This window comes from Ambystoma mexicanum, chromosome 3q (assembly GCF_040938575.1).
Source record: "Ambystoma mexicanum isolate Mex_15411 chromosome 3q, UKY_AmexF1_1, whole genome shotgun sequence".
NCBI lineage: Eukaryota > Metazoa > Chordata > Amphibia > Caudata > Ambystomatidae > Ambystoma > Ambystoma mexicanum.
Genome location: NC_090926.1, coordinates 983212978 through 983240067, shown reverse-complemented (window position 1 = coordinate 983240067; position 27090 = coordinate 983212978). Strand labels below are relative to the sequence as shown.

The 27090-nt window shown below is 45.6% G+C and overlaps 1 long non-coding RNA gene across 1 annotated transcript; it reads left to right on the top strand.

The window, feature by feature from the left end:
- The first annotated feature begins 24127 nt into the window (after nucleotides 1-24127).
- Nucleotides 24128-26603, top strand: LOC138583141 (uncharacterized). Its single transcript, XR_011305168.1, has 2 exons — nucleotides 24128-24198; nucleotides 26374-26603. It is a non-coding gene; the product is annotated as an uncharacterized lncRNA (long non-coding RNA).
- Nucleotides 26604-27090: the final 487 nt, after the last annotated feature.

Genomic DNA, 27090 nt, shown 5'->3' with positions numbered 1-27090 from the left:
CAATGTGTTTCAAGGTGCAACCAAGCAAGGGAGGAGGTACAAGGGGGGAAAGGACACATGATCTTACTAGGCCTAGTATTATTTGGATCATGCAAGTGAGCAGACAAGAAGTGCAGGAGTGATGGTACGTGGAGAAGTACACCCAGAGCAGCAGGGCTCTGAGTTAAGTGCAACGAAGGCTGTTAATCCAAGGGGAATCACAACCTGGTAGTCCAAGGGAGGCCAGGCGGCAGTTCAGGAAAGCAAACAGGCACGTGCAGGGGGACTGGACAGGGTGGGGACTGGTGTCCTGTAAGACTCAGAGGAACACCAAGCAGCCAGTCAGCAGAATGGTGCAGGAGTGAGGGAAGGTTAGCATGAGAGAGGCAGAAAGAAAGAAGAGGAGAAAAGGAAGGTCTTGAGGAGCATCTGGAACTTAAGGAGATCCAGCTCAAGGCAGAGAGAGGACGTTCCAGAGGAAGACACCAGCAGAGGAGAGAGATCTACCCCCAAATCTCTGTTTGGAGTAGTGAATTACCCACAGAGAATTAGAAGTAGACAAGCGGAGGGCTCTAGTAGGAGGGTACTTAGGAAGAGACACTTGGAGATAGCGAGGGCCCTGTCCCCAGAAAGCCTTGTGGATGATGCAGAGGGTATTGAACTTGATCCTTGCAGCCACCAGGATCTAGTGGAAGGATTTCAGGACTGGAGAGAGGCACTTCCTGTGCTTGAGGTCAAGGATAAGTCTTGCAGTCCTGTTCTGGATGAGTTGTAGAGGGCAAAGAGTAGAGTTAGGCAGATTGAGAAAGAGGCTGTTGCAATAGTCAAGCCTAGAGAGGACCACGGCTCTGGAGACAGTGAGCTTCTGGGGGTATGTGAGAAAAGGGAGAATACCGCTAAGGAGGTGCAGCTGGAAATGGTCCTTTCTAGTAAGACTCACAATGAAACGTAAATGCTGGCAGGCATGCCAGCATGCCAGGCACCATTTACTCACTTTGCACTGTGGAGGGCAAATGTGAAGAGTAAAAGGCGGCATACACGCTTTTTGCCCTTTACACCTGCACCCCATTGTGCATACAATGACACCTATGTGCAAACATAGCAGGTACCACCATCACATTACGCTGATGAGCAACATGAGTGGCAACGTGTTGTTTTGAACTATTTGTAATAGAATTTGGGAATATTGTAATCCAAGTGTGGAAATAGTTTATGTCCCAACCGGGAATAGTTTTGAAGCTGTGCTTATGTAAATAAAGTGTCTTCATTTGTATACCGAGGCTGTTCATTTGTTTGCCTCCCTGAAAGCATGGTGTCTTACGTTTTAATCATCTGAAATGAAATATTTTCTGTACAATGTCTGTTTTCTGCTCCCCTCCTATGTGCATTAGGCATACATGGACCAATTCAACCACTGTGAGGACAGCAAGATATTATTGGTTGTAAATTATGAAACGCAATGTTAGAGGAAGAACCTGGATTCCTGCTTTTTATAATTGTAGTGAAAGCATAAATGATCACTGGGTGGGAATAGAGAGTCCATAGTTTCTCTGATCATTTGGCTGAGTTGATAATAGCTTGTCCTAAGTTTGCATCAGTAAGTACTCTAGCCCCCACTGGGGGCTATATACTCTGCTTGCTGGGATATTGAATGCCAATTCATGACAACAGACACACTCACAAGCTCTCTCTCTCTGGCGACTCTTGTACACGTGCTCCCACTCCTCATTTATCACTTTATATCATTCATTCACTCTCCATCACTCACTCTCTTAATCCATCTCTTTGTCACTCCTTCCTCTCTGTGAATCTAGCATACTCTGTAGCTTGGACATTGTATACAGGAGCAATGCTAGCATATATTATTTGAAAATGACCACATTTTCTTTGGGCACACCTAACTTAAATGGGGCAGCACTGTCATATATTCTTGAGGCAAGACTCATGATGTTCTTTGGGCAAAGCATTATAAATGTTGTGCAATAGCAATGCAAGCTGAGATGAATTTGACCATCCGCATGGTGGGTGTGCACTCACCTGGGCTTTTTGAGATTTTTAATAAATGGAATGATGGAAGACCAATCGCAGGAAAATGTGTGGGGCTAATCCAAACACGTTTTCCTATGCTCACAGCATGATAAATGTATATACCTGTGTACTCTGGGTGGACACAGCCTACAAGCACTGACTGCCCTGTCATATTTTGTTGGAATGTGACAGGCATGTGTACATTATGTTATCTCCAGGAAGGAGGAAGACCAGGCTTCCCCCTGCCATATCCAGCCTGAGTAACCAACAGAGGCTCCATAGATATGCCCTTCTCTTCTGTTGCGCCCTGCAGCTGGTGACAGCAATTAACATACCAGTTAGATGATACTTCAAACAGGCCCACATGGGGCCTGACTGCAGAGGTTAACAAAGGAGACAGGAATCCCAACAACCTATCATATGTAACTGTCAACTTGAAGCCAGCTCCCCCCCTCAGTATCAATGACAGTGAGCTGCGATGTCTGGGACTGTGTGTTTGCAGTATGCCACCACAGTAGGGGGACACCATTCATAATTTACAATAATGCAGTTTGCAGAAGCCAGATATTCTGGTCTCTCTGCAACTTCAACTGAGGCCTGCCACTTTAATCAGGAACCACAGAGAGATACACAAAGCAGGGATACTCTTTGATTAACAACAGACAGGAAGATGGGTGGGACATGTTTTCACCCCTTTACCTTTCCTGTTGAAATGCACTCTGGTTATGACTTTATGCACACAGGAGATTTTTGGTAGGGACCCCAAGATTGGTTTGTTAAGGTAGGCTCAGCCTACACCAATCATGGTGGCTGAATTGGCTTTAAAAGAGGGCTGAGCCCCTCTTTTGGGATAACATCTGGCGACTTCACCAGAAGTAACAAAGAAGAACTCAGCTTTGGACCCTGGCTGAAGGTGCAGTCTGCCTTACATCTTCGGCCAGTGAAGGAAGGCCAAGGACTTCCAAAGAGGGAAGTAAGATCCCTCCCCTGAACATCTCCCGGGGAACACAGGGGTATCCAGAACTCAGAGGCCCCCCAACCGGTACCAAGCCCACACACAGAGTACCCTGCAAGGCTCTGCAGCAAGTGTCCTCGATAGGGAGTGCCAGAAGGTCTCTGAACCTACAACAAAGGACAAGGCAGCTGCCTGCAACAAACTCCACAGCTGTGGGCCATCCGCTTTAAAGGACAACACAAACCCATTGAAGAAGCTGGGAGAAGTGCCTCAACGAGCATCTACCAACATCCACCTCAAATTACATTTTTGAGCCAGTCAAGTTACTTGAGGTGCAACCGACTGTTGTCAAGCTGCCGTTGCTTAAAGTCATCTGAGATGTCTCAACCAGGGCTTCAGAACTGCCGATCATCACTGAGACAATGATTCCGGACCCCAAGCTGGATTGTAGGCCAGCCTGCATCCATTCATCCAGCCTCACTCACCGGACCGTCTTTTTTCCCACAGATACCCTCATCTGACTCCCATCTTGAACTCTGTCACATAAGCATGCAAAGCACTTTGAAGCTGACATGACCCTGGCAAGTACTGAGAACACCAAATCACAAGGCATATTCTGGTTCTGTTCCCCTGGTCCTTCCCGGAAGTCCCCTAGAGATGTAATAATACTGCGTGTTCCCTTTGTGCTGACGCCAAGTAAACTTAATCTGTTGTGGTTATTAACCATACTGACTACCCTCCTGTCAGTATCCAGAGTGCACCCCTTTTCCGTCTTTGAAACTGTCTGTCCTCTGTATTGCCTTATAGGGTCTTTTGTATTTCATAGTGCTGTTAGTCTGTCGAGATATAAACAAAGTTTATATTTTTGATACAACCATGACTGGACAGTCCCTTTCATCATTGGGTAATAATAGTATTTTTGTTGTGTTGCAACTAACCAACGATCCACTACCTTTTGGAGATAAACCTGACGCTCAGTCCACGTTAACAAAATTGGACAAGGAGCTTTATAACTCTCTTATTATTCCAATCTGTTTGGATCCCTTCTGGTGTACTAGAGGTGTGGGGCTGATTGATGGTTTAGGAAACGATATTCTCCCCTGGACCACTAGTGCCCCGGAAGTTGATTCCTCACACAAACTTAAACTATTTGGACATAATTTTAAAGGAGTGCAAGACTGGCATGTACTGTTGAGTCAAGCATTATAATAGTATTTGGGCAAACGCAGCGTGAACATTCTTTACAGTGACAATGCTTACATGTATTATTTGGGAAGGACCTACTATTTTGAGCATGCCTAACTTAAAAGGGAGTGGTACTGGCATGTACTGTTGAGGAAAGCCTCATGATTGTCTTTGTGCACAAGCAGCTTTAAAATAATGTTAAATTGGCAATGTTGCCATATATTGTTTGGTAAAAATAATGGTATAGAAATATATGCTGATCTTCTCGGTTTGCCTGATTTGTGTTCATGAAGGAAGCATGCACGTGGGAAAAGCAAACTGCTTACACAATGCAGCAAGAAAACCTGGAGGCCCTGATGTTGATGTCAGTGAAGCAGACCTTTTGTAAAGCAGTATACCTAAATCAATGCATTGCCGTCTTCAGGGCAAACCATGACAACTCCATGGGCCTGTATACATTATCAAATGTTAACATAAAATGAGGGGTATTTTTGGTCACAGGGTTGACTTCCAATTTGACAACTTCCTAACATATTGAGACTATTAAAGTATTTATGTTGCTATAGCAACTAGAAGTAAACTCACTACAAGTAACTAAAGACAGATTTACGAACATCTATTCTGTCCATGCTCCTCCACCAGGGATTAAATGTGCTTTTGAAAAATGGTATTAGATAAAAATACTTCAAATAAGGTGTCTGGCCCAATTTATTGTCTCTATGAAATTCTGGGTGCACAGGCAATTGTTCATTCGCCGGTTGATGGTCCCTGCCGCCCTGCCAAATTACCCACAGCCCATGAGTCCTTAGAAGGCTGTGTTGCACGGGAACCAGCCTCCTTTCCCGCGTATGCTTCCTTGTTTTTATCATTCTGCATATAGCTGCCCCAGCAGATAAAGTAATTGCATTAGACACACGTATACACACACACAGGGGTCGACTGGGACACAAAAGAGGCCCTGGAAATAATTTTCATGGCCCTATGTTCCACATTTTCAGCAAGCCCAACCCTTTTCCTATGGGAAAATGTGGAAATACCACACAGAGGCCCACCGGGTAATCACCACAGTTCCCTATGGGCCAGTCCACCCCTGCACACACACACACACACACACACACACATGAACACGTGACACACACGCACGCAAGACATACATACGCCCCCCCAACCCCCCTCTCTCTCTACCTCTCTGTCTTGCTCTCTCTCTCCCCTCCCACCGACTCTTTCCCTAGCTTTAAGGCAAAACGTGCTTTTGACTTTTGAACATATTTGAAAGGTGTTTGTCTTTGGCAGATGCGTTTATGTTTGAAGTTAGGCCTCCTTATGTCTTTAGTTCAAGTGTTTACTTGGAACCATTCAAGCTGCCAGTAAAATTGTGCACACCTACAGCTCCCGCCTTGATTATGGGGTGAAATTACTCGGTAAGGTGCTTTTCTTCTCTCGCATAATACCGTGGGGCTCCCATTTGATCGCACTCACCCAATCATAGGAATACTTGCAGATGGAAATGCGGCTTGTGTAAAGAGCAGTGTTTGAAGGCACTTTGTGTAATTTCCATCTATTCTGATTGAACTTCAATTATAAACAACTTTAACAACAATTAACCATGTGTTCCTAAAGTTCATCATTCACTCATAGACGACTGCCATTAACTCACTAAACTCTGTCCCCACGCCCCACACTTCCGGGGGCCCTCTGAATGAGATCAGCTGTGTGAGAGTGGAGGAGAAGCAGAGAGAAACAGCAAGAGGAGTAAAAGATAGGTAGGAACTGGAAAAGAGTAAGGGGAATAGGAGACAGGAAAGGGGAAAGAGAGAGGATGAGAAGATAAGTCAGGGAAAGAGAGAGGAGATAGCTCTGGTGAGGCAAGAAAGAAGGAAGTAGAGCAGGGTGAATGAGATCAGCTGTGTGAGAGTGGAGGAGAAGCAGAGAGAAACAGCAAGAGCAGTAAAAGATAGGAACTGGAAAAGAGTAAGGGGAATAGGAGACAGGAAAGGGGAAAGAGAGAGGATGAGAAGATAAGTCAGGGAAAGAGAGAGGAGATAGCTCTGGTGAGACAAGAAAGAAGAAAGTAGAGCGGGGTGAATGAGATCAGCTGTGTGAGAGTGGAGGAGAAGCAGAGAGAAACAGCAAGAGCAGTAAAAGATAGGAACTGGAAAAGAGTAAGCGGAATAGGAGACAGGAAGGGGGAAAGAGAGAGGGGAATATAAATCAGGGAAAGAGAGAGTAGATAGCTCCTGTGAGAGACAGGAAGACGAAAGCAGAGCATGTGGTTGCACTTGTCAGTTAACTGCACTTCCTCCTTCCCCTCCCCCTAGCACTTCTCCCCTTCCCTCTTCCCTGCACTTGCATGATCTGAATGACACAAGGCCTAGTAAGATGGTTATTTTATCCCCCCTTGTTTCCCCCTCCTTGTCTTGTCGCGCCTAGAAACACTTATATACAGGTGTGTCATAAATATCATATCATATATCATATCATATCATATATCATATCATATCATGTCATATCTTTTCATGGTGAATGAGAGGGGAGGAGAAGCAGAGAGAAACAGCAAGAAGAATAAAAGATAGGAACTGGAAAAGAGTAAGGGGAATAGGAGACAGGAAGTTCTGCTCTTCCAGAACAATCAAGGACAACACCTCCTCCCTCGCCCCTTCCTTGGCAGACCTCTGTAACCACTCCTTTGCCACTGTCTCTTTCCCACAATCCCTCAAGCACTCTCTAGTACACCCTCTCCTAAAAAGCCATCTGCAGAGCCTTCATGCCCGGCTAACTATTACCCAATCTCTATCACCCCTTTCTTTGGCAAACTGATCGAGAAGATGGTCATCCCCTATCTGACCCACCACAAGAATCAGCTGGCTGCCTCCATGACCACCAGTCTGGCTTCAGAGCATCCAGAGGCACAGAAACAGCTTGTCTGAACACCTGTAAAGACCTGCCCTTAAACCTGGACTCTAACTCTCTCTCTGTTCTGATACTTCTCGATCTCTATTCTGCCTTGGAAACAGTCAAACATGCCATCCTCATAAATCGTCTCTGTGATACTGTCCCTCCCAAGTGCAATTGGGTCCTTTCATTTCCTCCACCTCACTTTATTCCTGTGGCACCCCTCGGGGCTCTATTTTATCGCCATGGCTCTTTAACATCTACCTTGCCCTCCTGGCCAACTTGATCTCCACCTTGTCTCCTCACTTCCAGTGTTATGCTGATGGCACTGAGCTTTCCTTTAAGCTTCCTTCCTCTACCTCCTCCCCTTCCTCTCTCATACCTGACTGCCTGCTATTCAGGAGTGTGCTCTGTTAACGATCTCTGCCTTAATGCCAGTAAGACAGAGATCCTTCTCATTGGGAAACCTGCTCCCTGTTCCCCCCAAACCTGGCCACCCTCCTTGGGTCCCCTCCCCTCACGTGAGGCTACAAATCTTTGGGTCATCTTTGACTCCTCTCTTTTCGCACATCATAGACCATGCCAAGAAGTCCAACATTCAGCTCCACCTCCTCAGAGGCATTCTCCCTTTCCTCACCTTTCCCCAGAAGCTCAAAGTCTCCAGAGCTCTGGTTCTCTCTAGTCTGTACTACTGCAGCAGTCTCTTCCTCAATCTGCCTCTTTCTTCCCTTCACCCTCTTCAACTAATCCAGGACAGGGCTGCAAGACTTATCCTTGGTATCAAGCCCAGGGACCGTATCTATCCTGCCCTAAAATCTCTCCACTGGCTCCCTGTGACCGCAAGGATCAGATTCAAGATCCCTTGCATCATCCACAAGGCTATCTGGAGCCTGGGACCTCTCTACATCCAGCTTTCTCTCCCTAAATATCTCCCTGCTAGAGTTCTTCGGTCCTCTAGCTACAACACTTTGCAGGTCAGACGCTTCTCAAAGCAGAGAGTGGGAGGTAGATCCCTTTCCTCGGCAGGAGCCTCCCTCTGGAACGCCTCCCTGCCCCCCTCAGACTTGAGCAGGGTCTTCTTAAGTTCCGGAAACTTCTCAAGACTTTCATTTTATCCTCCCTCCTCTCCTCCGTCACTCTGTCACTCTGTCATTGATCCTCGGGCACCTTTCCGAGACTAACCTGATTCTGGTCCACCCGATCCATTGCACTTTTCCCTCTCCCACTTCCGTTGCACTTGCCTTTCGTGGCTCCCCTCAGCACTTTCTCAGCCGCCTGGCACCTCTGCACTTCACTACCCCGTCCCCTCCCCAGCCGTGCCCCTTACTCCACCCTCCCATTGCACTATTTTTCTGCACTTGCACAGTAAGAATGTCACAAGGCCTAGTACAACACGGCCAGTTAGAATTCTTTTTTTTCCCTATGCCCCCCTGTGATGCTGGAAATGCCTTATGGAGGGACAGGGCCTCCAGTCCTTGTCTTACCACTTCCCTGTGTGTGTTTTCTCTATGCTTTTTGGGACCGAGGTCCAGTGCAGCTCTTTATTTTATGTTTTGGTGAACATCACCCATGGGATACCCTTATGGCACGCATGGGTGGGGGTACACCCTTGTACCCCTTATGTGTTTTTTGGGGCACCTCTGTGTTGCCCACATAGCAGGGTATGGGTGATGGCAGCTACATTCTGACTTGGCAGTGGGTCTGAGTGTCCTCCATTTTGGGACACACTGACCCTGCCATAGGAATCAATGGATTCCTGATAGAAGGCAAGGTTGCCCCATGGGCTCTCGGGTTTCTATTGCCTTTTACCTTGTTTCCCAAAGTACTGGGTAGCCCTGACTCTGTCCCTTATTCCTGAATGTCTGGTGGGTGGAGACCCCATATATGTCTCTGTTGTTCCCTTTCCCCCTGACTTGCTTTTGGGTGGAAATGCCATAAATGGCTCTGGTGCCGCCTCCTGTCAGAATGACTGGAGTTTTCCCCAGTGTTGTGTATTTTGGGCACACCCTAGGGGTGGGACATGTGTGAATGGAGTTGGGAGTCAACTCACATTCTCTGTTGTGGGTGTCTGGTTTCTGTTTGTGAGACACAATGAATGAGACAGCCCTGACTGAAACTGACCTGAATGCAGTGTAGTGTGCGAAACGGCTGGGTACTTGATCCATTCCACATTCTTTGTTATGGGTGTCTGGGTGGAGTGAATGGCCTGAATGTCTGTGAGCCTGATTGGCTGCATGCCTGCATGCATGCCCTTCTGCGTGATTGGCTGACTGAGCCTGGCTCAGCCAGAATAAATGGGGAATATGTGTGTATATCTGGGGACCTCTCACTTACCAATTTGCTAAGAAGCTGAAGTCAAAGCAGAAGCAAGAAGAAGCTGTTCCTTGAAGCCCAGCTGGAAGAGAAGTCTGCTGCTGCTTTTCTTAAATGTAATCCGAAAGCTGTTGTGTCTCCCAAAGACTGAATCCGAGAGGACCTGCATAGGAGACCTTTCGCCAAGCTATGATGGAGCATTGTGCGAACCTGTTACTCTTCATCGAAAGTGTCCTGGAAGCCAGTCATGTCTTCCTGCCATCCGGAGAAAGGGTCTCCATGAGTCCTGAAGAGGAGTGCCCGGATATCTCGAGATGAAGAAGTCCATTTGTGTCGATCAGGGTCCGGAGGTGTGTTTTATGACCGCTGGAAGACGTTGATGCCTACCACCCAGAAGGGGGGTCACCCTGGTATAGAGCTGCTGGACAACCAGAGCTGCAAAAGTTCCAAACTTCCTAAGAACATTTGAAAGAACATCCTTGCCTTCACCACTGACCACATTTTCCTGTAGGAGAGAGTCCAGAATCGCTGGTGCAGTAGAAGGTCCTCCGGTGGGTTTCCCGCCACCAGAAGCTAATGAAGATGTCCCGAGGATCCAGACCTGGTGAGGGTCTGAGGTCCACTCCAGTGGTCGAGTCCAGGTTACCAGAAGCCACCCAGAGGTGCATACTGTGGCTACAGCACCGAAGAATCGAAAGTCAGAAAACCACAATATTTCAAAACCCGACACCAAAAGTGACTCAACACACATCACCGCCCGAAATCATTGAAGGGTCCCATGGGTCTTATTGTCATCCAGCAAGCCTTTTAGGAGCCCACAGCAAGTTTCATCTTCACAGGACTTCTACATTCAGAGAAATTGTCAACCAAAGGAGAGCATTGCGAAGAGTAAAACCGCTGCACTTCAGAAAGACTTTGGTTTCTTTTTATTCTTGGACTCAGCATCCCAGTGGCTCCTTCATCCAAAGGAGGTCCATCCTCTGAGGAAATCTTCGAATAAAGCCGAGAAACTCTGCGACTTTGTCTGCCAAGACACCAAAGGTACTGTGATGAGGAAGAGCATTTTTTAGCCTCTGGAGTTGTCCAGGGGTCCCAGAGTCATCTTGGATCTCGTTCTCATTTGGCCTCTCAGATACTTTGGGGTGGTAGAAGCTTTTTAAAAAAGCACAAGGTTATGTAACATATTGGCCTGGGCTGTAAAAGACAACATAAGTTATTCCGTAACTTTTCCCTTAAAGGTTGCACAGGTGGGGAGATCCTCACTCAGAATTACTTGTCTCGTCTAAAGAAAACATTCTGCCACTGTTCATACCTAATCTGCCTTTCTTTCCTATTGTATGCTGATACACCTCAATTAAGAATCCACATGCCTATTTAAAACTCTCTGCAGTTGGTGTATCTATTACTGGATATAAGTAATTTGTGGTACCACATAGCATAGAGTGTGTATATTTTCCATTCTTTTAGTATGTATTCCAAGTGAGCTTGGGGCCCTTTAGGAACGTGCATGCAATGAATGGGAATCACACAGAATAACTCTGAATTCAAATAACCAAACCAACTCAGGAATATGGCAAGGTACTGTTTTATTAACAATTATCTAAAACAGGGAGTTTACAATGAACATCAACAGACCTACGCTCAGGTTCTCTCAGTAATCCTTTCACAAAACATAGTTTATATATCAACAATAAGTCAGAGGTGACGTCATACTACGTGGCACATAATGAAAGACTTACTAAGGGTCCGGATAGGCTCAAGGGGAATATCTAAGTATATCTTCTATAGGAACTAGGATTGTGACTGGCTGCCCACTGTCAAGTAACAATATATGCCTGCCTGTAAAACATGTCATCTTCGGAAACATTAGATACACAGTTTCTCATTGGTTTTCAAACTATAAGGTCCTTTGTTATATGTACCACTACAATTTGTTGGCACGCTTGTGCCAGGTCTGGAACATTCGCTTTACTTAGCAGCACGCAAGCCCAGATCCAGGTGCAAGGAGATGGGGCATGACAGTACCGCCCCACCCAATTAGCCCAGCATCTCTCATCACACATGCCTTCTACCATGACGATTGTCTTTGAACTTGGCCTTGCAAAAGTATCCTTGTCTTCAGAATACATGGGAGTGTAGGCACTCACTATCATGTTCTGGGACTCCAAGTCCGAACTCTATTTTCATCCTATGCTCACGTGACAGGATACCACGATTTGGTCCATTTTGCAGGTTTTAAATGCCTTAAATGAATTAAACTTGGCACTCTTGGTGTTCTTTCTTTACAACTTAATAAATAAGGGATGATTCATCCTTCAGACATTCGCTCCTTTCCAGAATAGATAGCTGACCTTGGCTGCATCAGTCTTGACTCCAGGCCAGACAACCTCTCCATGCAGCTCCACGATTCAGCTTATTCTTGCTGCAACACAGTTTTACATTTCCTCTTCATGAGTCCTAGCTTACTAAAGTCATGATACCGATGTCTAGCTTGTATACAATGGTGGGTTCTCGTGCATTCTATGCACTAAGTAAAGCCAACTTCTATGATGACTTAGTCTACTTGTGTTTCAGCGTCTGTACAATTATTGAATGGTTGATTCTCTGCAGCACTTCATGCACGTGTAACTTTTTTTTATTTAAAAGGTTCTCTTGATTCTTTACTTCATCATTAGTTTTTGTAGGATCCATACATCCTCTTCAACCAGTATCTCGGGAAGTCATATATGTCTCTTGTGATGTCACTAGCTTCATCTTTGCTCTTTTCATATTCCTTCCGGGAGTTTCTCCCTTAGGTTGTCATCGCTTCAAGGATACATTCGATACAGTTGTCTCAATGGGTATCTTCTTTCGAACACATGCTGCGGTATTGGCACACCTGTTGGTGAAAACACAGCACAATCTCAGGTCTCTGACATATGGGAGGTAGGGGGGCAGGGTTTCCTACAGAGGCATGCTCCTCTACACAAGTACAAAGTGTTATCATTTATGTGTGTATATATTCCTGAATCCTTATTTTATATAAAGAAGTTGTGCTATGATGTAACATAGTGTGTCGATGTTCCTTTGTGGGGTCTTTGGGGAAACACTGTACTTAAGAACCTGCCTGCATCACTTCCTGAATGCTTAAGCCTGGCTGCTCACCACGTTATACAACATTGAGAGCCTTGATGGGGTGTTGTATGCCTTTACCCTACCATATAGAGGGAAGAAGTACAGACACCAATCTCCAGATTTTATATCCCCGTCCCTTTTTGTCTTGTGGCGCTTGGTAACACTTGTGTATAGGCTCCATACAAATGTCCAATAAATAAATACAAATAAATAAAAGAGAGAGGAGAGGATGAGGCCAGGAGAGTGGGTGAGAACAGAACGGGAGACAGGGTAGGGAAGGAGAGAAAAGAGGAGGAGACTGGGAGAGGGGAATAGATGACACAAGGGATTGAGAGAAAGGAGGAAAAAAGGTAAAAGCATACAGGAGACCGGGAGAGGGAAAGAAGACAGTGGTAGTGATAATGGCAAAAAGGGGTACAGTGAAAGAGATTAGGGAGAGCGTGGCAGATAGAATGCCATTTGGCGTAGGGGAAGAGTCAGAGACAGCTAATGAAATTGTGAGGAATGGGGTGGAACAGGAGAGATAGGGGATCCGATAAAATGGAACGGGCTTGGGAAAAGGGAGTAGATGACGAGAGTGAAAGAGAGAGATGAAGGACTAGCATGGAGGATTCCAAAGTGAGTAAAGGGCAAGATAGTGAGAGGAACATAATAGAAAAAGGCAGAGGCAGACAGAAGTAAGTAGAGAGAGCCGTAGAGGATGATGGAATGGAGTAAACAACAGCGTAATGAAAGAAACTGTGAGATGGGAAGAAAGTGAGTGGGAAGAGGAACGGAAATGTAGAGACGTGGAGATATAATGAGAAAAGAGAAAAGAGCAAAAGAGGAAAATAGAAGTGGAGAGAAAGGAAGACGGAAAATTAGAGTGAAACCACTAAATAAAAGGTGAAATTAAACAGTAGGCATTTGATATGATATGATAGTTTATTTATATAGCGCCTATACACAATGTGTTGAAAAAGAAAGGAAGTTAGAATGAAAGGATAGAGATTTGCCACAATGTCCCCGGGCTGTTGTGCGCTACATAAATACGAATAAAAAATAAAAAAAAGACAAAGGGCCTAATCACAACTTTGGCGGTAACCCTTAAATGCAGCAGTAGCGCTATTACCGCTGCATTTAAGGGTCCGCCAAATCACGGGTTTGGCAGATTTCCCCCCAGCTCCAAGCTGGGGGGAAGTCTGCTGAAATTTTGCGCTCATAACGCCGCCGTGAAATCCGCCGGCGGTAAGAGCGCGAAAATTCCCCATTGAGCCCAATGGGGAATGGGGAATTCCCGAATGGGTTCAGTGGGAAATGGGCAATACCCGTTGCGCCAAACGTGTGATCCAGCGCTTTTAGCGCCGGGAAGTTTGGCGGTAGGGCTAGTAACGCCGGCGCTGTTACCGCCCAACTCGTGATGAGGCCCAAAGAAAGGAAAAAGTCAGTGAATTAGAGACGATCATAGGAAATCACAGAAAGGAATACAAGAATAAAGAAGAGAGAGACAATTAAACAAAGGACAATAAAAACTGAGAAAGAAAGGGAAGAAATAATGAAATAGCAGAGATAGTGAACGATGAGAACATTGAATTCTGTACACCTTTCAAATGAAATGATGAGCTTATTTAAAATAATTCTGGCCCTCACTTTTATTCAAAGTATAGTTATAAGTCTTTAGAGCCTACTACATTAAGCTCTGTGGCCTTCATTGTGGCCTGGGTGTGACTGTTAATGTGGGCCCGTTCCGCACTGTGTAGGCAAAGAGTGGTGTCTTGACTCAGGGTGGTCAGGCTCTCTGGCATTCCATGTGTCCTGGTTGTCACTCTAAGTGTGAGCCTGTTCCTCAGTGTGGAAGTCAGCATTGGTGTCCCCTTTAGCATTCACCAAGTGGGACCTCATCTTCCAAGAGTCTTGTTCTTCCTTTCTGGATAAACACATTCTTCCCATGTGTGCTTCCTCTGCCCTGCACCGTGCCACCATAGTGCAGCCCCAAATCCCTGCTACTCTTCAATTCTTATTTTGTTCCTCCTTTTCGACTCTGTGCTGCTTGCTCTACAGGTTGTTCCCACATACACCTTATTGAAGATGTGAGATCTCTATATGGTTTCTTCCATTGGCTTGACTGTCTCGTTCCCTTCCCCTTCTGCTTGCCAACTAACCTGACTTCGTTAGGAGCACTGCTACTGTTTGTTATGGCGGATTGGTTATTTTGTATGCTCTCCCATAATTTTAATGTTCTGCCAAGATGAGGGAGGGAACAGAGCTTTTCACTCTATACGGCTTGCCACTGTTAGGGGAACAGTTGAACTCATACACGCTGTTTTTAAATTTACAGAAAAACCTGGAGCAATGGCTTTTGGGCACAATGTGGGTTGATGCAGCGATGGTACCCCGAGCCGCTGGTGTTGCCCCTTTGTTGGACCCTTATTCCCTTTCCTCTGGGCATTCCTTCAAATTCTAGTGACTTCCTTTTGGTGTCTAAAAAGCTCATATGAAGCACCCCAGTGAGAGTGGTGCCAGTGCTCCTCGTATTAGCACCAGGGTGTTAATCACCCTTTCCTTTGGATGCTACTCTTCCCTGAACTGAGAGAGCCTGATGAACCCTGCTGTCTTCCCTGCCTGTTATGAGTGCTTAATGCCTTGGACCTCGACCTTCATGACCTCTGGCCATTCGAGGTCCAAGGACATAGCACGGCCAACCCCATTGCCCACCACCCTTGTGGGGTGTAAGACATCATGCAATGGTTACACATACCTAAGAATCACAAGGACAAATGGTGTATCTTTGGAAACACAAGATCACATTTATTGGAGTCATAAAACATTTTGGAGGGCGGTCCCAGCCCTAAGTACGGTCCCATCTCCTTAGACTTCTAAGGTACCCCATTGGTTTGCCAGGCTTGTCATTCTCTTATAGTTCTCGGAGACACTTGTCACTTCCGGTTGCAGAGTAGCGGACATATCTGCTTCTGATTATAAACTACCAAGCAATAATTCCCTGGGACCACTGAATCTCATTGACGAGGAGTCTAAACTTCACAGTGCCCGTCATCCGAATTTGGCTCTAGTACAGCCATTGGGAAATTGCCCACGGACTCACTGCTCCCTGGCTAGGACCGTCCCGTAACTTTGCCACTGTTTGGGGGTGACCGCCGCCAATTGCCCCAACCATACGACCTTATCTACCTATATCTACACTCCTCATCTCTCATTAGCAGATCCTGCCCATTTTTGGAGCTGTGAACACAACCCAGCAGAAACTTTTGCCTTATGCTGATCGACTCTCAGGTCGGTCATTCCCATAACCTTTGTATGGATCACTAATGTGGCTGTTCTTGTGCAAAGACCAAAACAATTTTTTTGTCATAACAAGTTTATGCTTTTGGTCTGTGTACCTTCCAGGCTTGTGCAGGGATGTCATTTCACCAAAATGCCAGGGGTAGCGGAAGTGACATCACACAACCCTTGACCCCCTGACGTCATCACAGGAAGTGATGTCATTTGACCCCACCCCGATGTGATATTGCGGGAAGCGATGGAACACGACCTTTCACCCGTTGACAAAACAGGGAGTGGCATCACATAGCATCGTACACCACGAAAAATATGGTTAGGATATCACTATAATGTGATGTATATTTCATACAAGAATGAATCGCCATATGTATTATTGTATCATTAAGATCAGTGTGTATAGGCCCATATCACCAAATTACTGTGAATGCAAGCAGACGTCCATGACCAAATTATAGAAAAAATATAGACCCAATATCACCCAACTTGTGTTGGTACTCATTTATCTACCTCAGAAGGATGAAAGGCTGAGTTGAGGCGTTTAAGAACAGACTAAATCAGTGACTCACCCCCTGAAGTGTGCCTTAAATAAGCCTTTAATGAGTCTAGCAATTATTGTATAGAATTCCAGAAAGACACATTATTTAGTATTCCTATTCTTTCTTATTTAGGGTCAGTGCTGAAAGTATTAGACTTGTGACATTCCTTAGTTTTCTTCTTTTTTTTAAGGGGCATGAACAAGAAAACCGTCCACTTCAGACGTGAAAATCCACATGGTGCTGGCCACAGCCCAGGACCTTGATTTACAAAAAAACAAAAAAACAAAATAAAAACGATTTTTGTTTTTTTTCCTTCTCTTTTTAGAGATCGCAAGGAGAACACAGAGGTCGCAAGGGAGACCCCAGAGGTTGCATTTGCGACCTCTGGCAACCCCTAAATGACATCCGAGGGCTTGTGTCATGTTATTTTAATATTCTTATGACTAGACGCAAGGTACATCACCCAGGCTTCGCTTGGCCTACAGTATTTCATACTTCTAATTCTAAGCCTGTATCTGCTATATTCGGATTAGCATCCAGTCTTACTGCTGAGCCTTTAACCCGTGGGAGTCTCCCACACCTAACCAAACATCTGGGCCCTTCTGCCGTGCCATCGGTCATACTCTAGAGACAAACCTGAGGCGGTCCTCGTCGTCCTCAGATCTCTCCATTCCTATGACATTGTCGCGTTTACCGTGGAGGACGTTCAGAGAACTAAACCTGGGAGCAGAGCAGTTCATGACACCAATAACAGAAGAGGCATGGGAGGTTCTGAAGACCTAAGTAAGCCAACAACCGACAGCGCATCAAGCAACGGGATGGTCGCACAAAGAAAAAAGAGAGAAGACTTAAGGGAGAATCAAGGATTAGAACACAGACCAGCATTCCCAAAGAAGGTACAAATAATGCTGCAGATATTTTGATGGTCTGTCACAAAGAGCGCTGGTCTCAAAAACAGTCAGGCAGTACAACAGGTGCTTAGAAACATTTAAGAATTTAATACATCGGTCGCTTCTAAGACTATTCATGCTTCCATTTGGTTGAACCCGCAGATTTCTGTTGGAGGTAAATCTTTATTCTGGCCTGATTGGTTTCTAGGTGGAGTCCATTGGATTTATGATGTGTTGGTGGATGGTGAGTGGATTGGTGAGCGTGAGTTGCGAGCGAAATTTCACATTGATAATTTCCGATCTGAAGACTTCAGAAAATTAAAAAGATGCATAGGTGATGTGGTGGAACAAGGAATCTCAATGGTTAATCTCTTTCTTAGAGAAAGGGAGCCAGGTGGTGGCTCCATTGCTAGCAGGAAATACAATTGTATTGTGTCTGCTTATAAGGAGAATTCTGATTTGAGAGATGAATGGGGAAGGAGATTGGGGTGTGAGATTTCAACCGAGATGTGGTTGGATATGTGTGCGAACTTTAAACTTTGTGCAATTGATCTGGTGGAATGGTCTAGACAGATAAAGATCCTCAATAGAGTGTTTTGGAGCCCGGAACGAATGTTTAAGAGGTTGATGGATTCGGATGATTGCTGGTGTTGTGGGAATGGACTGGGAAGTCTAGAACATCTACTGTGGGAATGTGTGCGTGTACGGGGTTTTTGGCATGATGTTTGTGGTGCCTGTCTGCGTGTTTTGAATTTGGATGTTGATTTGGATTTTGTGACAATGATTTTGGGAGGTGGAGAATTGCTGGAGGATCTCTCTGTGTCACGGAAAAAGTTTTTACTCGGTGGAGCTTGTCTGGGCAAAAAGTTGGTCCTGAGGGGCTGGAAGTCATGGAATGCGCCTACTCTTGATGATTGGGTTGAGGGGATGATGTCTGCCCTTGCATCCATGGAAAGGATGGTGTTCAAGAGGCAAGGGAAATTGAGTTTGTACGGAAAGGTGTGGGATGACTTTTTGAGTATTTACTGATTTATTGCAAGTTATGTATATATAATATTCTGTTAATCTGTGTATTTTTGCTGAGTATTAACTGTTCTGATTGTTTGATTGACTATCTATGTGTAAAACTTTATAAATAAACAAATTAAAAAAAAGAATTTAATACATTATGAACAATTGTAATCTATTAATGACAATGATATCAAAAGGTTCTTTGAATGGGCCTTCCTACAGAATAAGAGGAAATTGTGGGCACTGCCACGCCTAACAGCAGTGTCCTAGTTTATCAAGCTGGAAGGCGGCAGAGACCTAACCCACAGCGTGCCGATAAAGTATACCCTTAAAGGGTGGGCCAAGTTGTAAGGCACAAAACCGTACAGTAGCCGTCCTTTGAACGTTGAAAATTTATCAAGGTTATTTGCATAGTTAGAAAAGATTTGCAGCAGTGATTAAGAAACAGCCTGGTTCAAGACCGCTTTCACGCTAACATACTTTGGGTCATTAAGGGTTAGCGAGCTGATCGCCAGGAGCACAATAGCGGAAGATGGTTTAGTTTGAGCAGATGTAAGCATGGCCAAAGACAGCATGTATATTTTGTTGTGGAAGTCCATAACGGACTAAATGGGCAACGGTAGGATAATTAACCTTTAATGCATCATTGACCACAAACATTGCCCAGTATGCATCATTAGGGTCTTCCTGCAGGTCTGACCACTGGTGGGGAACTCTTTACTGATTCACATCAATGGCAGCTCCCTCAGCAGATTTCAATTTCAGGGAATCCTTAAAAAAACAGTCAGATTATCTGGCTGGGAGCCAGCTGATTTCGGAACACACTCATCCTGGATTGGGTCGACGATCTCAGCTTGGATAGGCGGCCTAGTGATCAAGAGAGTAAAGCAGTTGGGAGGTTAGAAGAGATACATTAGACAGGATATAACCTGGGATTCTTTGCCTCCACAGGCACACCCCACAGCAGGTCCACTTGGATTGTGGGTCACTAATTCATTACAAGAGCCGGCAGGTGGTTGGAAGCCACTAGTCCATACCCACACTTCCGCAATACCATAACCATGTGGTGGGGAATGCCAGGAATGTTCTGGGATGATTTGCATAACAGGTTATCTGATTTGATAGCCTTCAGTGACCCCCTGGGATACCTGGTCATACACCTAGGAGGGATCGATCTGGTAAACCTAGGGAGGAGACGGCTATTAGGAGAGATGTGCACGTCACTAAGCAGCACATTCGACTGTTGGAGGGAAACAGAGCTATTCATGTCCAAAATGTTACCCATTTGGCTCTGGAGGGGAGCCACATCAGACAAGGCAGTGAAACTATCCAGGGGGACGATGAATGCAAAATTCTGCAACGGTATTAGCCTTAATTTCTTAAGACACAGCAGAATAACCCTGCAGAACCCAGATTTGTTCATGACAGATGGGGTACATCTGTCAAAAGCGGGCATGAAGATTTTCACCAACAGCATTTTCGAGGCCCTAGAAGTGAAAGGGTGCTTTTAGAAGGCTTTTGGGGGAACCTGAGAGACCTTGGACCTGCTTAGGTGAGCAAGCACGGCACAGAGGAAGCCCACTTGGGAAGAATGGATTGCCAGCCAGAAACAAAGGAAAGAAAAGACTCTTGGACAGTGGTCGAAGAGCATTAAAAGAAATAGGGGACCTAGGTTCCCCGCTGGCCTGCCCTGCTCCCCACAAACACCATTGATACGTCCCCTCCCATGCACAATACAAACCCCCAAACACATGCACCCAGATGCGCAACACCTTTTGAGCTAATCAGGCTGCAGACCCCTCCACCCCCCGAAATGTGAGGGGTGGGGCTGAAGCCTGATTAGCTCAATGGCGTTGCACGCCATACTTTTCTGTTAGTCAGAGAGGGGAAGAAGCCTTTCCTGAACCAGGCGACTTTCAAGTTTTACTGTGTTTGTGCTAAAAATATGTATTTGCACAAACGCAGCAAAACTTTAAAGCTACTAGTTTCAAGAAAGGCTCCCCTCACCTCGCTGCCTAACAAAAATCAAATGGACACAGCCCCCACCCTACGAATGACTGCAAACATTATATGTTCTTTCACATCTGAGGGGGAAAGGGCTGATGTGCACACTTGCTTTTTGTTAGGCAGAGACATGAGGAAAGCCTTTTCTGAAACTAGCAGTGCATTTTAGCTCATTGTGTATGTATGTGTGCAAGGAGTGTGTATGAAATGAATGAGTGAATGAGTGAGTTTGTGAATGAGTGTATGATGTATGGGGGCTGGGTGTGTATGTAAATGAGCGAGTGTATTTTAAATAGGATGTTTAAATGAGAGAGTGAATGTATAACTGTGTGTGCGCCTATGTGTAATGCTGGGCTGCTACCATTTGATACTTGGGCCCTATTTGATACTTTGGCCCCATGCCAGACAACCCTTGGGTAGAACAGAGGGGGTGGAGTCTCCAGGTTTGCCATGCCCATTTACGAATGTGGCCCCTACCATCACCAGTTAGCCCCCCCCCCAAAATGTGGGTTTCGTTGCGCCCCTGCATGCACCTGCCGTTTATCGGAATGTTCAATGCAGTGCACTGAAGTGCAAGTTTCAACTTCTTCCTACACTTTTATTTTAACATGAAACCATTCCGGAACTGTTTCTTTTACAAATAAAAGTATAAGAACAGTAAATCTTAATTAAACAAACAGAGGACACCGCTCCCGCCTACTTCGAACACTGCTCTTGGAACACCAGGTCCCGCTAGCTGAACGCTGAAGGGGACCTGAGCAAGATAACCAGAGTTCCAACCGGTTTAGGAAATCCCGGCATGGTCTTAATTTGAGCGCTGGGTATTGTGTTGATGTTAACCGGCTGACGGGAGGTGGGCTTCCTTTTTCTAACCACACAATGCCCACAAGCACCTTTGAACTTAATTTTTTGCATATTATAATGAAGCCTGCAGCCATACGTTTTTGAATAAAATTTGTGTCATGGCATTATTGGTTGGACCGCACTATGTATCTCCACAGCTTAAGGTGCTGTCCAGCCCCTAGAGGGGGCACTAGCAGGGGTAGAACAGAACAGAACCTATTGTTGGATCAGTCAAGGTACAATTGAAGAGCTGCAAATCAGTGGTAAGGTTGCCCTATTAGGTAGAGGGCAATAAAACAAATAGGCTTTGGCTGAGCACAAGACCTGGATAATGCATACCGGCTAAATAGGAGTTACAATGAAAATTTAAATTGTTAAATTAAAGTAGCCTATTACAAGGCCGTCTGTTGTAATAATAATAAAGTAGATATTTGTATACAACATTGACTCGAACAGTCCCTTTTATCATTGGGTAATAATTGTATTTTCGCTGTGTTGCAACTAACCAACGATCCATGACCTTGTAGAGATAGGCCTGCCGTTCCGTCCACGTTACCAAAATTGGATAAGGAGGTCTTATAATTCACTTGTACTCCAATCTGTTCAGATCCCTTCTGGTGTACTAGAGGTTTGGGGTTGATTGAAGGTTTAGAAACCGATATTCATCCCTGGACCACTGGTGCCTGGGATGCTGATTCGTCACACCAGCAGCTCCATCAGGCATTCGGCTTTCTGATATTCTTGCCACTTCTCCATTGCTGCTGCTTGTTGCCTAGCGTGCTGGCCTTGACATGTCACCTGCCTCCTTCAGGGACATGGCTTGGCCTCTGGGTGCATAACTGAAGGGCTATCCAGCTCCTTTGCTTTGCTTTGCCTTCGCTGATGTTAGCTTTCAGCACCTTCTTTCTGGGGAGGGGGCACTGCTCGACCGCTTCTATAGGTAACGAGTGCCCAGATTACGGGATGTCATGTGAGTGCACTGCTTTCCCTATTTTGCCAACCACTGAAGCCTGAAAAGTAGCTCCACGCAGGCTTGACATGTGGCCAGCTTTGCACCACACCTGTAGATGAAATGGCCTGCTGTTTAGCTGTTTAATCAGTTATCAGTTGAATGGTATCCACTACAGAGTGCAATTTGCTTTCTCACTTTGAGAACATTCAGACATATAATTACTAATTTTGCTACAGCCGGTAAGATAGCTCAGTGGGTTAAGCTCTCCTCCCTCTCCCCCGTCACACCTGATGAGGTCTCTAGACAAGTCCTGGTACCTGTCACCCACCCAAAACTGCCTGCGGGCCACCCCTTGCACTGGGGTACCATACAGTTGCCCCCCCCTCTTTTTCTTCATGCAGTTATCAGGCATAACCTGTCTGCTCCCCTAACCCAGCACTTGCCTTAACCCAGCACTTGCCACTTGCTGGCTGCACTGCCACTGTTTGTTGCATAATGTATCTGTTTCTACTCTGCTCCACACTTCCCGCCCCCTCAATGCACTTTTCCCCTTTCCCTCTCCCATGCACTTGCGCGTTCTCAATGTCACTGGGCCTAGTAAGATTGTTGTTTTTGTTCCCCCCTTGCTCAAATAGCATGCATTACTAGTTGCTATTTTTCATAAAGTTTATATCAGCGAATAGTTGAAATTAAATATCTGTTTTCAAATTTAGAAAACTATTTTGTGCCTTGCATTGGGTATTTAACATTTGGGTGTCTTTCAGACCACCGATACCATTCAGTGCTTGGGAAGAGAGGATTTGCAGTTTATTACTGACGACTTGCGTGGCAATGATTCGTGCCTTTTTTGATACTGTAGAACTGGACCACGACGGAAAAGATGCGATTATGAAAAAGGATTACTCTGTAACAATTGTATTATCGGGTGGTAAGTTGTTGTGAGTCACTAGTTGATACTATGCCGGCCATCTGAATCTCTCGTAGCTTCTCAAGGTGTATTTCAATAATGCAAGGGGTATTTGTTAAGAATCATATAGGAATGTTTATGATGAGTTGATTTGTGTAGCGCACCACCACCACCACCATTATTACAGTCCCCCGGTGCTCACGTGCCCCAGGACATAGCCCATTGTGAAGAAGACATGAGCAGTGTCTTGAGGGGGGAGCAAGTACAATGGGAGTTTCTGGAGTTAAAGAGGATTTAAAGAGGATTTAAATGTTTGGGGAAATCCAGTAGCAATCCACTTTCAATCCAGATTTTTTTGGTAGGGTTATGTTTTCGATATTATCGGCAGAAGTGCTTTTTCCGAGGCTCGATCACCTTAAAAACGGACAGATGTCACGGTTCAGCGTACTTTACTCAGTACATACACAGCACCTATTTTGCGCTTAGTAAAGGTAAAATACAAAACACAAGGTGGGTGCACGCCTGGTGAGGGGGTTTTCTGGGCTGTGCAGAAGCCCCAGTGCTAGCCAGCAGCGCGGGTATACTAGGACAGATGCGGTGCTTCTGAAATTCAAAGGCTGCATTTCATTTGTGTCAGCCTGGACAGCGGGGATGGCTACTGTTAAACTCTTCAAATGTTAAAGAGCACGTGGACAGCTGCCCCTCTCAGGCTGCGGCTCTTAAGTGCCCCTGCAGTCAGGGGCAAGGTGCCTGCCTGCATGGTCCAGGGACGGCTCCAAACCAGGGAGACTTCTCATTATCATGCCCTCCTGACCACCAGACTCAGTGCCCCCTGCCGAGATACTCATCCTCGTGCCCACAATAACACAGCATTCTGTAGGATGTGTTCAACCTGGCAAGATGCCTCTATCAGGGTGTGTATTTTGCGGGCGGCAAGTGGTGCAGTGGCCAGTCTGCCAGCGTGCTGGCTCTGGACCAAGCAGACCGAGTCTAGTCCTAGCTTCTCCACTTCAACTCGGTGTGATCCTTGTCAAATCACTTTCAGATCCTTTTTCTGCCAACATTGGAACTAGTGCCTTGTTTCGAAAAGACCGTTTCTGTGCGCTATGCATGTTTGCTCAGGTTTGCCTTGTGATGTACAAAACAGGTAAAGCCGATCAAAATAATGGCGTGAGGTTGAATTGGAGGGGGCGAAGCTGGTTCTGCTGATATGTGCGCCCACTTGACCTGTTTTTCCTTCCCTCCTGTGTTACAGAAGGACTGGACCACCCACCGAGGAGGGAGAGGAGCCATGAAGCTGCTACTGGGTGGTGAGAGCGCTTTCTATTTTAATTCTCCACCAGGGCAAGCATACCTACTATGCGCCCCCTCCCCCAGGGGACAGGAATAACGCACCCAGGGGCAAGGGGTGGGAGTTTCAGAGATGGGGGACGTGGTTACTTCCCTTTTGAACAAACACACACATGTTCGTGTCATGCCAGTGTATACATTTGCAAACCAGAAACTAGCCTGCTTCTCGGCGCTTAAGTGATTGGTGTCGCTGAGGGCGTCTCTAAACTCAATAACATTCACACCATCAACCTCAGAATAAGGAAATCCTAAAACGGAGCTCAAGCCAGTTGTTTGAACGTAAATCTCTTTTCACAGGTGCTCAACCAACTGAGCTATTCACCGTGTCTGTCAAATCATGGAGTCTGCTGGCCAATAATACGCATTAGCCGAGTCAGGGCTTTGTTCCAGAGTGGAGCAAGCAACCTCATGCGGCGCCCGTGAACACCACATCAATTCTTGACATAGTGCTCGGCTTGACCTGAAGGGAACTTCAGGGGCGACGCAGCCCCCAAACTCATCCCGTTAAAAGCCCTGCCACTGTATCAGCAGCTGTGATTCTGTATGAGATAAATGAGCCAAACAAGAAAAATGGCTCACAAACAGCTTGACGTCTTTTCCTTTCCGCAGTTTAGGGTTCCTTTCATGGTGTAGTGGGTTAATGCACCTGCTGCAGGTATCCGTCAAACAGGTTGAGAGTCACATCTGCCTGCCTCTACTCTCCGCCCTCTGCAATTTATCCAGAAGGACTGCGAGACTTGTCCTTGGCCTCAAGCCCAGGGATCGTATCTCTCCAGGACTGAAATCTCTGCACTGGCTCGAGGTGGCTGCAAGGATTAAGTTGAACACCCTCTGCATTGTCCACAAGGCCTTCTTGGGCCTGGGGCCGCAATACCTTCAACTTTCTCTTCCCAAAAATCTTCCTTCTCGAGCTCTTCGATCATCCGCCTCCAACTCCCTCAGGGTCTGTCGCTTCTCCAAGCAACGAGTTGGTGGTAGATCTCTCTCCTCGGCAGGGGCCTCCTTCTGAAACAGCCTTCCTGCTTCCCTGAAACTTGAGGAGAACCATCTCCAGTTCCGGAAGCACCTCAAAACCTCCCCCCCCCCATACCCTGCTGAATTCCTGGCTGAAACTGCACTGGCTACCTGGCCACCCTTTGTGACCTTGGGCCTAGGCCCCGCCATTTACACACCTGCACTGGCAACCCCCGCACCTGGGAACTGTATTCTGTATCCCTACAGTCCCCCACCAGCACTTATGTCTGCTCTTACCCTGCACTTGCCATCATCCCGCCTTTATTTTTCTTATTTATTCTATTATCCCATGTACTGCACTTTTTCCCCCTCTCCCATGTACTGCACTTTTCCCCTCTCCCTTTCCCTCGCACTTTTCCCCTTCCCATGCACTTGTGCGATCTGAATGACACCTGGCCTAGTAAGATCGTTGTCTGTCTTCCCTCTGTTCCCCCTCCCCTGCCTCGTCGCATTTCGAACACTTGTGTATAGACGCGTTATGAATGCCATATATCATTTGCAAAGAAAGTAGGATGGATAAAGAAAACAAGAGTGAACTCTTGGGAGGAAGTAGTCTGTTACTCCAATGCAAATATGCTACCTTTTTTAAGAAGAGTATCTCAAATTTGTATTTCTTTTAACATGTTTTTTTTTCTTGGTTTTTTTAATACTTTTTGGCCCCTTCAACTGCATAGAGGAAGTTATCGAGTAGCCGGGTGGGTGGCAGAGGTTGTGCAGATGGGAGTGTGAGTGTGGGTACAAGATATGTGCGCGTTGTTGGTAGATATGTATCGGGGTGTAAGAATGGTATGGGCAAAAGGGGAGGTAGTTAATTAGCAAAGGGTTTGAAAGACTATTTCCCCATTTTCACTCATGCCTTCTATTTCTAACTGATATAAATCAATATAGCTACACTAAAGACCATAAAATTCTGAATGCAGCCACAGAAAACCATAATTCATTTTCAGTTCAAATCTATCTTTAAGCCCGTTTCATCCTTTGTGTACAAATGCATTTAAATGTAGTGATGCATTTGTAAATTGACATTTTAACATTAATCTGGTATGTATTCTACAATAAGGAATTTAACAATGCCTATTCAGATGTCCATTTAGGTTCATATATCCTTTCTTTTTTTGTAGAATCTTTGAGATCTGTCTGCAAGGCTAACAGTTGGCCTACTATGGACGGCTGGGTGATAAGGAAGCTCGCCACCAAAATTTGCAATGCCAGAAGAGGCCTAAGGAAGACTCTGCGTTTTGAAATGCAGGATCGATGATATTTGTTGGTATTTTTTCAAACCTATTCATTCTTATGGAATACAGCTATGCTGTTAAACCGAATTTGTTGAATAAAAAAATGCTGAACACTTTCTGAGCCTATGTTTGATTGAAGATATCTTATAACAAGAGCAATACTATATTAAAATATCAACAATTTATAGCTGCTACAATCATAATATGAACTGGGTAATTGTTAGCTGCTCTTATTGATATTCGGTGAAGTGACTGGCGGCAGTCTGTCATGCGGGTAGACCTTTAACAGATTCTGTGTAGGCTGCTGGAAGAGTGTATTTTAGTGCAGTGCTTTGCAATTGTGGGAGTTTATTGGGGGTGAGGCCATGCTGGCTAGAGGTGAGAATTGAAATGAGGGAGCTTACAGGTTGGTTTGTGACCTGGGAAGTGGGGGTGTTTGTAGTTGTGTGCACTAAATCGAGGGAACTTAGTTAACGGGTGCTCTAGCAAAGATGAAGTGACACCTGCAAAATTCCATATAATTTTTTTTTCCCTGAAAACTATCTAGAAGTCTAACTAGAGTCATTGTAAAGTAATGCCACCAATGTTACTCAAAAGGGATAC